Consider the following 12,712-nt stretch of genomic DNA (forward strand, 5'->3'; position numbering starts at 1 on the left):
ATTCTTAATAGATTTTCATAATTTTTCTTATTTTAGAATTTTTATTTATTCTTCATACATACATACAATGTACCTTGATCACACCTATACTGTACTGTTCTTCTCTTTCCAGATACATTCTCTTTCCAGTTTCACGTTCTTTTTATTTTCCTTTTCTCTTTTCTTTATAATCCATTGCTTCACTGAGTACTGCCTACTGGGAAGTTTCCTAATCTTGTTGTCTTAATCATGTACATGTGCATATGAGTGTAGAGGCAGTGAGTCCGTACATCCAATAACTGTGTCATGTCCAGAAGTCACGATTGCATCCTCCCTCTACTCATATTCTGCCTTCACCTTTTCTGCAATGTTTCCCCAGCCTTATGCTCAGCATTCTTCTTCTCATGGTCTTAGCACTTATTCCAGTTACACAGATCTACAGTAATTGCTGCACAGTGGAACTATACATTTCTCTGACCACAGCTCATGAAAGCAGTAAAGTATGGACAAAAATAGTAAGAATTGGAAGGCAGTTTGACAAAATGGCCATTTAGCAAAACAGGAATAGTAGGATCTTCTCTATGGCCATCGGAGCCATGGGAAAATTTGACTGTGTTTATAATATGACATCTGACTTTCCTTCTGTAGAAGAGGCTTAAAAATCAAACAAATAGTAGTTGCCTATTTTCATAAGATTTAGATATTTGTCCTCACAGTTCTGTTTTTTAAATTGGGACAATGATATCTAGCTTCATCAATATCTGTCCCAATGATGTAATTTTACTCTTTCGTTTATAAATAAAGATCTAGTGTCCGTATATGTTATTCATCCAATTTTGTAACATGGATCTTGTGAAAAGTTAGAAGATAAACTCATTTAATGAAGGTATCACAGGAATATACAGGTAGATTCCTTCAGGTACATATTCCTTCAATGGAACTATTGAATCACAAGTGATTTCAGTTTTTAATTTCTAAATCAATTTCTATAAGAGCGATGTTAAAATTTAGTCCACGCAACTGTATACCAGGGGTCCTTTATTCGAGCAACACAGTATAAGTATTGACACTTGCATTTAAACTTTAACAATGGTTTGTGGGTTTAGTATTTTTCATGTACTTTTTGATAATTATTGTGCAATTATTTAAGCATTTATTCAAATATGTAACATATTTCTGAAGAATAAGATATGTTGGGTCTTATGTTATGGATATGATCCCTATGTCAGATAAAGGTTTGGAAAACACATTCTTTTATGATAAGGTAAATTGCAACATCATTGCATTGATTCTTCTGATAAGTTTCAAGCGATGTTCATGCATATATATCTATATCTATATATATCTATATCTATCTATCTATATATATATATCCATACCTATATATATATATATACATATATATATGTGTATATACATATACATATACATATACATATACATATACATATACATATACATATACATATACATATACATATACATATACATATACATATACATATATATATATATATATATATATACACACACATATGGAGTTGAAGGATAGGAAAATATAAGACCAAAACTATGATATATGTTAAATATATGGAATCCTCTGTTCCTGTATTTGTTCAGGACAAGAAGCATGTTATTAAATCGGAAATTACTTTTATGTTCCCTACTATAGCTCAATACTCAATACTCAGTCATATTTCAATTGCCTACTCTCCTAGTTTATGATACATCTATGCCTGTCTTCTGAAGAAAATTGAATTCCCAACCACCTATTTTTGAAATCAGGTGGTAAGGAGAGTGAAGCTAAACATCTATCCAAATAGAAGTCCACAATTAGAGATTGGATTTAAGAGCACAGTAATAATGTACAGTGAGACTGTAATCAAGTAGATTACTGTTAAAGAAATAGCAAATTTACTAATTAGGTTTTTTAATTTACATACCAAATGTTGCCCCCTCTATTGCCCCTTTCTCCCAGACTCTCTGACCCAGTCCTCTTCTCTCCCAAGATGATGACATGCCTAGATATGGCCCCAACTCTGAAACATCAAGTCTCTTCAGGATTAGGCACATCCTCTCCAACTGCAGCCAGATAAGGTAACTCTGTTTGGGAACAGATTCCTCAGTCAGGCTACAACTTGACTACAACAGGACATCACACACTCAAATTTTTGCGGGACCCACATGAAGATTGATCTACATGTCAGCTCCATATGCACTAGGGCTTAGATTCAGCCTGTGCATGATCTTTGGTTGGGCACTCAGTCTCTAAGAGTACCCCGGGGTCTAGGTTAGTTGACATTGTTGGTCTTCCTGTGCAGTTCGTATTGCTTTTTTTTGCCACCAAACTGTCCTCAAGCTCCATCCACTGTTTGGCTGTAGGTGTCGGTATCTGCCTGAATCAGCTGCTGGGTGGAGTCTCTCAGTACAACATGCTCCTATCTTTGAATGTAACAGAGCAACATTAATAATGTCATGAATTGGTGCTTGCCCATGGGATGGATCTCAATTTGCACTGGCAATTCACTCAGTCCCTTATTTTTTTTATACTTGACAAATTTTGTGTAGAATGCTTTGTGGGTGTAATTGTTTCTTTAATCCTCCACTGGTGATCCTTCCTGGCTACAGGAGTTGACCTCCTCATGTTCCATATCACCAATGTAAGTCACCGCTTAGGAAACCTCCATTAATTCGTGGTTACCTCCATTATCCCAGGACTCTTTCTCATCCTGGAGATTTCCCCTACATCCTCATCTCTATAAGTTCAAGATTTCCTTTCCTTCTCATGACTATCTGGCCATATATCCTGTCCCTTCCCACACGTAATCCATTCTCTTCTCCCTTCCATCTCCTATCCAGTTCCTTCCCTCAATCTCCCTCCAAGACTATTTTATTCCCCATTCTAAATGAGAGTCAAGTGTCTGCACTTGAGCCTTTTTTCTTGTTTATCTTCTTTGGATCTATGAGCTTTGTGGAGGGTATCCTGTAGTTTATGGAAATTATGAACTTATAATTGACCAATTTCAACCACCCTGCAGAACCATATTTTTATATTAGTATATCAACATTGAAAATTATAGTTCAGTATGAGTGAATGTCAGGATGGGCAAAAATTAAGCAAAAAGCAACTTAAAACATAGATCACATAACAGATTTTACCAGTTGATATGCTTATAATAATAATACTCTACTACCTTACGTAATTATTACCTCACAGGCTATTATTTAAATGACACCAAATTTGGCAGTTATGTGATGTTTTTAACAAATAATTATGGATAGTTTGACTAAGATCAATTAAGATAAATATATTGTTTTGATATCACTGGCTGGCATTTGTCCTCAAACATGTTGTATATTGCATTAAACATTAAGGTATTATCCCAGCCCTGAAAAAAAAAGAAAAAGAAAAAAAATTAAGGTATCAGTTTTAAATTATACTATTTATTTTAACCTAGCCTATAAAGTAACAGGTTGCCTTATGTCATGTTTGTAGATATTCAACTTCATCCTTCCTTCCTCAGTCCTTTTTCCCAACCCCACTATGTCCCTAACACTTGCACTATTCTGTGTTATTCTTACTTTCCATTCGTATCCCACATGTTCAATATCGTCCAACCAATACTGTTTAAAACCCTACTTTCTAATTTCATGAGACCCATAGCATTTAATGAACGCAAACCACTAACAGCTTCACATAAATACAAGTATATGAAAATTAGATTCTTTTATCAACATGAGAAAGAATACATGGTATTTGCCGTTCTGAGTCTTTGTTACCTTACTCGCTATATTTTCTAGTTACATCTATTTTCCTGAAAACATCATAGTTTAATTTTCCTAGGGGTGAATGTAATACCATTGTGTATATTGTGTTAATCTTGCCTATCTACCTATCAATGTACATTCCTTATTATTCTCAATAAAAAAGCAATATATTTCTTTATGAATAACGATGAGAAAGCTCAGATACAGAAGTCAAGATTTATTACTGACAAATTAAAAGAAAATTTCAAAGATAAAAATAATAACATATTTGTGTTTATATTAACAAGAGATGTGTATGATGATAAAGGTTATTGTAATCATAATATTTTATAATAATTAAAAATGAGAATATTAGTAAGTGATATTTCCTGTAAAATTTTAAAATTTAATCTTTTTATAAAAAAAATTTGATATTTAAAAAATATTTAATTTTTCTTCAAAATAAAGCACATTAAGAAGTTGCTGGAATAAAATTCAATAAGAAAACCAAAGACCTGTTATATGAATAAACAGCAGACTAGGAGTTATTGAAAACCTCTCCAGTTAAACTAAGAGACTTAGAAAAGAGTTAGCATTTAAATAGAAATACACATGTCGAACGAGATACAATAAAATCCTCAAACTCTAGCAGGATGGTTACTATGCATTCCTATCTGCTAAGGTTTCATCACACACATGGTACATGAATAGAATGTATATATGAGAAATATATATTCATATATATCATTGTAACTTTCTTCATAAAGCCAAGCAGACATGTATCTATTTTGTTGCTTAAAAAGTATGTACAAAGTACGGGTTTTGATAATAACACTAATATTTCAAAATTATCATGTAAACATGCTAAGACCTTAATACAAAAGACAGAGGTTTCAGAGCAACCATAAAATCTTAAGATGTAAAAGAAAAATTTTCTAGGTACATAGATATGCATAATGAAGTCCCCAGCTAAACAATACCAGAAGAGTCAAATTTATTGTCCTATATATTTCATAGAATACTCTCTCCCAGTTCGTTGTCCCATAGCAGGCTTTTTCCTTATCTTTCTCTGTTTCTTATCTTCTCAGAGCAGGTTGTATTTCTCACAAAATTTGTTCAAATCATCAGATCTACACTTCAACAAAAAGAAGCTGTATACTTTAGAGGAAAACCAATTAAAGGTTCTCATTCTTTATTGTGCAACATTTTAGATTAGATTTTGTATGCTTAATATACATCTACACCTTAGTGATGACTTTTCAAGATTGGCCTGAAATCTACCATTCTTAATTAACAATGTAAAAGGCCTTTAGTTAGTCACAGAAAAGCCTTCAAAGTATATTTACATAGGTTTATTTAATAAAAATTCAACATGTAGTTTAAGGAGAATAGTGATGGAAAACATCTTTTCATACATTTTCAGTGCCTTCACATTATTTTATAGCTAAAATATTGCATTAGACTCAAGATAAAAGTATTAACATCTTACTAAAATAAAATGATATTTTTTTTCTTTGTATACTACAGAACTTAAAATTGTACTTATTAAAGACAGTGTTTCTTTTATATCCCTGGCAGTACCAGAACTCTCTCTATCTCTTTATCTGTAGGCCAAGCTGAACTTGAACTTAGAGTTCTTCTGCCTGCTTCTGCCTCCTCAGTGCTAAGAGAAAAGGCCTGTGCCACAACACCCAGTGCTTTCTAAATCTTTAACAAGGTCTTATTTGATTATATTCAAGTCTTATGAAGTCACTTCCCTAGAAGTACCTAGAAGAAAACCAATACCGACATAATATTTTGCACATCTAAGACCTTCATCCCGAGTTCCTGATTGATCTAGTAACCTAGCAAGCTCTCTGAGGGAACTGAAAACAACAAATATTTGCTTTCATTACAGGAATAAAGAAAAGGCCTTCTCACTGCACAATCTCATGATATCATGTAACAATTATTCCAATATTACAAAGAGAAATCTCATAAAGAGCTTTGTACCTGAAGCCATAGTTCCTTACCTTGTGTTTGGTTTTGCACACTGTGAACGCCATTTCATTATAACCAGGTTGAACCCAAAGGTAGTCTCTGCCCCAAGGATCCATTTCTATTATATTGTCATATTCAGCGATGTTCAGTTAAATTTAACCACCGACCATACCAAAGTTACGACTTATAAAATACCCAACAGAAACCTGGGAAGATATACAACAAAAATAAATTCATGCCTAACAAATAAACAAAATTTCTTTTACTGGTTATAACACAGCATCTATCCATTTTCATTGTTTTGATTGGTTTTGGGTATATTTACAAGCCAAGAAAATTGTATTTAAATCAGGAAACAACTTGTGAGATTTAGTTCTCTCTGTCAAATATATATATATATTATATATATATATATAATGAAGAGTAAACTTAGATATCAATGCTTAATAGAAAGCAATTTTACATTTTGTGTCATTTCACTGTATCTCAGATTTTTTTGTGTAATTGAAAAAGTATAGCTAAATCTTGTTATTTAATATTTTTCCCACACCATTTAAATTTCTACTTTAATTCTGAGTAATAAGTCACAATGAGATCTGATTACATATATTGGCCACATACGTATTTTTCTAAAAATTATAAGGCAATGTTTTATATGCTAGAAAGTACACTTTTGGGAGTACATTATACTGGAAATTTAGATCATCCTTTTTCATTATTTTTCTCTGAATGATTATTATTTACTAATTTGTTTTAAATTTTTAGAAGTATTGTGTGTGTTTCTTTGTGTGTGTGAGTGTGCCTGTGTGTATATACATACATATATATGTATATTTAATAATTCAAATCTAGTAAGACCAGAGAAAGTTGCTTGAATGGTATTGATAATTTATGGACGCAGTGTATTTTTGTATATGCTGTATATATATAACCTTGAAAATATTTTCTGTGTATTTTTTCAAAAGCAATTTTTAAATATGTATACTAGATCAAACCTGCTAATTGCAGTTTTAGCTTTTTTCACACTAATTTTATCTTATCAGATGTCTATAAAAAATACATGGATTCATGAATCATATCTTAACACCAACTGTAGGTAGAATCAATGATATATCTTTCTTTTGCTCACCTTTAGGTCATAAATTATATATTTAATTTGCTCTATTTATATTAGAAACGTGTGCCACAATATATATTCGTTGATAACTGCCTCCTGTCAACAAACATTTAGAATTAATGATTTATATACATTATTACGAAATCTAAGAACATTCAGTTTCTTCCATAATCAAGTACCATAATGCATAAATATGAAAACCATTTCCTGATTGACGCTATTAAAAAAAATATTTGATATACCATTCCTATGAACATATTTTGATATTACCTATCAGAGTTTCTTCAAGGAGTTGTCTAACTTTTCATAAAGGGAAATATAGTAAAATTTTAGTATCTTTGAATCACAAATGATGTCAGTATTTTTCCTACTATATTCCTTTAAATTGTAAAATACAGTTTTGTTTAAATAAGTCATAAAAATGGGACATATTGGGTAAACACAGCAAAAGAGACCAAACAAATTAATGCCAAACTCTAATATTTGTGCCAGTATCAAAAATGGGAAATGAGAGCAGGGGTCCCTATCTCGCACTCCCTGCCTCCAGCTCACTGCTCCCAAACCCCGTGGGAGAGAGAGCTCACTGCCGAGAGTGGTGGGCACTCCTGAGACTGCAGAGCAGAAGAGACCACCAACACTGCCCACCCCTGCCCTCATCGCTGGCCCAAGAGGAAACTGTCTATGGCCCATGGGTTCCCTTGGATAAGGGCACAGGACCAGGAAATCTGCTGCATCTGAGACACAGCCGGATCCTGAAGGGACTGACCACATAAACATTTCTCTGCACCCAAATCCCATGGGAGGGAGAGCTAAACCTTCAGAGAGGCAGACATGCCTGGGAAACCAGAAGAGTCTAACTCGGCCCACATCTCTGACTCCAGAGGAAAACACCAAACCCCATCTTGAACCCTGGTGCATGAAAGCTCCCAGAAAGGGCAGCACAGTTCTTCCTGATTGCTGCCACCACGGAGAGCTCATAAGCAACACCCCACAAGCAAACAAGATACTTGGAACCTCAGGTAAGACAAACCTTCCAGCTCCATGCGACCGGCCTGGTGAACTCAAGACACAGGCCCACAGGAACAGCTGAAGACCGGTAGAGAGGAAAAACAACACGCCCGAAAGCAGAACACTATGTCCCCATAACTGGCTGAAAGAAATCAGGAAAACAGGTCTACAGCACTCCTGACACACAGGCTTATAGGACAGTCTAGCCACTGTCAGAAATAGCAGAACAAAGTAACACTAGAGATAATCTGATGGCGAGAGGCAAGCACAGGAACCCAAGCAACAGAAACCAAGACTACATGCCATCATCGGAGCCCAATTCTCCCACCAAAGCAAACACAGAATACCCAAACACACCAGAAAAGCAAGATCTAGTTTCACATTCATATTTTATCATGATGCTGGAGTACTTTAAGAAATACATGAAGAACTACCTTAGAGAAACATAAATAAACAAGTAGAAGCCTATAGAGAGGAATCACAAAAATCTCTGAAAGAATTCCAGCAAAACACAATAAAACAATTGAATGAATTAAAAATAGAAATAGAAGCAATCAAGAAAGAACAAAGGGAAACAACCTTGGCTATAGAAAACCAAAGGAAGACACAAGTACCCATAGATAGAAGCATCACCAACAGAATACAAGAGACAGAAGAGAGAATCTCAGGAGCAGAAGATTCCATAGAAATCATTGATTCAAATTTCAAAGGTAATATAAAGCAGAAAAAGCTACTTTCCCAAAACATACAGGAAATCCAGGACTCAATGAGAAGATCAAACCTAAGGATAATAGGTATAGAAGAAAGTGAAGACTCCCAGCTCAAAGGACCAGTAAATATCTTCAACAAAATCATAGAAGAAAACTTCCCTAACCTAAAAAAAGAGATACCCATAGGCATACAAGAAGCCTACAGAACTCCAAATAGATTGGACCAGAAAAGAAACACCTCCCGTCACATAATAGTCAAAACACCAAACGCACAAAATAAAGAAAGAATATTAAAAGCAGTAAGGGAAAAAGGTCAAGTAACATATAAAGGCAGACCTATCAGAATCACACCAGACTTCTCACCAGAAACTATGAAGGCCAGAAGATCCTGGACTGATGTCATACAGACCCTAAGAGAACAGAAATGCCAGCCCAGGTTACTGTATCCTGCAAAACTCTCAATTAACATAGATGGAGAAACCAAGATATTCCATGACAAAACCAAATTTACACAATATCTTTCTACAAATCCAGCACTACAAAGGATAATAAAGGGTAAAGCCCAACATAAGGGGGCAAGCTATACCCTAGAAGAAGCAAGAAACTAATCGTCTTGGCAACAAAACAAAGAGAATGAAAGCACACAAACATAACCTCACATCCAAATATGAATATAAAGGGAAATAATAATCACTATTCCTTAATATCTCTCAATATCAATGGCCTCAACTCCCCAATAAAAAGACATAGATTAACAAACTGGATACGCAACGAGGACCCTGCATTCTGCTGCCTACAGGAAACACACCTCAGAGACAAAGAAAGACACTACCTCAGAGTGAAAGGCTGGAAAACAACTTTCCAAGCAAATGGTCAGAAGAAGCAAGCTGGAGTAGCCATTCTAATATCAAATAAAATCAATTTCCAACTAAAAGTCATCAAAAAAGATAAGGAAGGACACTTCATATTCATCAAAGGAAAAATCCACCAGGATGAACTCTCAATCCTACATATGTATGACCCTAATACAAGGGCACCTACAAACGTAAAGGAAACCTAACTAAAGCTCAAAACACACATTGCACCTCACACAGTAATAGTAGGAGATTTCAACACCCCACTCTCATCAATGGACAGATCATGGAAACAGAAATAAACAGAGACATAGACAGACTAAGAGAAGTCATGAACCAAATGTACTTAACTGATATTTATAGAACATTCTATCCTAAAGCAAAAGGATACACATTCCTCTCAGCTCCTCATGGTACTTTCTACAAAATTGACCATATAATTGGTCAAAAAATGGGCCTCAACAGGTACAGAAAGATAGAAATAATCACATGCATGCTATCAAACCCCCACAACCTAAAGCCGGTCTTCAATAACAATAAGGGAAGAATGCCCACATATACGTGGAAGTTGAACATTGCTTTACTCAACGATAACCTGGTCAAGGAAGAAATAAAGAATTTAAAGACTTCTTAGAATTTAATGAAAATTAGCATACAACATACCCAAACTTATGGGACACAATGAAAGCTGTCCTCAGAGGAAAACTTATAGCGCTGAGTGCCTTCAAAAAGAAACAAGATAGCATATGTAGCCAGCGTGACAGCACACCTAAAAGCTCTAGAACAAAAAGAAGCAAATACACACAGGAGGAGTAGAAGGCAGGAAATAATCAAACTCAGACGTGAAAACAGCCAGGTAGAAACAAAAAGGACCATAGAAAGAATCAGCAGAACCAAAAGTTGGTTCTTTGAGAAAAATCAACAAGATAGATAAATCCTTAGCCAGAATTACTAGAGGTCACAGAGATTGTATATAAATTAACAAAATCAGAAATGAAAAGAGAGACATAACTACAGATTCAGAGGACATTCAAAAATCATCAGATCTTACTATAAAAGCCTATATTCAACAAAATTTGAAAATTGCAGGAAATGGACAATTTCCTAGAAAGATACCAAGAACCGAAGTTAAATCAGGAAGAGATAAACTAGTTAAACAACCCCATAACTCCTAAGGAAATACAAGCAGTCATTGAAGGTCTCCCAACGAAAAAGAGCTCAGATCCAGATGGGTTTAGTGCAGAATTCTATCAGACCTTCATAGAAGACCTCATGCCAATACTATCCAAACTATTCCACAAAATTGAAAAAAAAAAAAGAAGAACTATCGAATTCCTTCTATGAAGCCACAATTACTCTTATACCTAAACCATACAAAGACCCAAAATGAAAGAGAACTTCAGACCAATTTCTCTTACGAATATCGACGCAAAAATAGTCATTACAATTCTGGCAAATCGAATCCAAGAGCACATCAAAACAATCGTCCACCATGATCAAGTTGACTTCATCCCAGTCATGTAAAGATGGTTTAATATACGGAAAACCATCAACGTGATCCATTATACAAACAAACTGAAAGAACATAACCACATGATCATTTCATTAGATGCGGAGAAAGCATTTGAAAAAATCCAACACCCCTTCATGATAAAAGTCCTGGAAAGAATAGAAATGAATGGAAAGATCTCCTATGCTCATGGAATGGCTGGATTAATATAGTAAAAATGGACATTTTACCAAAAGCGATCTACAGATTCAATGCAATCCCCATCAAAATACCAATCCAATTCTACAAAGTGTAAGACAGAATAATTTTCAAATTCATCTGAAATAACAAAAAAAAAAAAAAAACAGGATAGCTAAAACTATCCTCAACAATAAAAGGACTTCAGGGGGAATCACTATCCTTCAACTCAAGCAGGATACAGAGCAATAGTGATAAAAAACTGCATAGTATTGGTACAGAGACAGACAGATAGACCAATGGAACAGAATTGAAGACCCAGAAATGAACCCACACACCAATGGGCACTTGATTTTGACAAAGGAGCCAAAATCATCAAATGGAAAAAAAGATATCATTTTCAGCAAATGGTGCTGGATCAACTGGAGGTCAACATCTAGAAGAAGGCAGATAGATCCATGCCTTTCACCCTGTACAAAGCTTAAGTTCAAGTGGATCAAGGACCTCCACATCAAACCAGACACACTCAAACTAATAGAAGAAACACTAGGGAAGCATCTGGAACACATGGAAACTGGAAAAAATTTCCTGAAAAAAACACCAATGGCTTATGCTCTAAGATCAAGAACCGACAAATGGGATCTCATAAAACTGCAAAGCTTCTGTAAGGCAAAGGACACTGTGGTTAGGACAAAATGGCAACCAACAGATTGGGAAAAGATCTTTACCAATCCTACAACAGATAGAGGCCTTATATCCAAAATATACAAAGAACTCAAGAAGTTAGACTTCAGGGAGACAAATAACCCTATTAAAATTGGGGCTCAGAGCTAAACAAAGAATTCACAGCTGAGGAATGCCGAATGGCTGAGAAACACCTAAAGAAATCTTAAACATCTTAAGTTATAAGAGAAATGCAAATCAAAACAATCCTGAGATTTCACCTCACACCAGTGAGAATGGCAAAGGTCAAAAACTCAGGTGACAGCAGATGCTGGCGAGGATGTGGAGAAAGAGGAACACTCCTCCATTGTTGGTTGGATTGCAAACTGGTACAACCATTCTGGAAATCAGTCTGGAGGTTCCTCAGAAAATTGGACATTGAACTGCCTGAAGATCCAGCTATACCTCTCTTTGGCGTATACCCAAAAGTTGCTCCAACATGTGCTCCACTATGTTCATCGCAGATTTATTTATAATAGCCAGAAGCTGGAAAGAACCCAGATGCCCTTCAAAAGAGGAATGGATTCAGAAAATGTGGTACATCTACACAATGGAATATTACTCAGGTATCAAAAACAATGACTTTATGAAATTCATAGGCAAATGGTTGGAATTGGAAAATATCATCCTGAGTGAGGTAAACCAATCACAGAAAAACACACATGGTATGCACTCCTTGATAAGTGGCTATTAGCTCAAATTTTTGAATTACCCTAGAAACCTAGAACAAATGAAACTCAAGACAGATGATCAAAATGTGAATGCTTCACTCCTTCTTTAAAATGGGAACAAGAATACCCTTAGCATGAAATAGAGAGGCAACGATTAAAACAGACACAGAAGGAACACCCATTCAGAGCCTGCCCCATATGTGACCCATATATATACAGCCATCCAATTAGACAAG

Source organism: Rattus norvegicus, chromosome Y (assembly GCF_021556685.1).
Source record: "Rattus norvegicus strain SHRSP/BbbUtx chromosome Y, alternate assembly SHRSP_T2T, whole genome shotgun sequence".
NCBI lineage: Eukaryota > Metazoa > Chordata > Mammalia > Rodentia > Muridae > Rattus > Rattus norvegicus.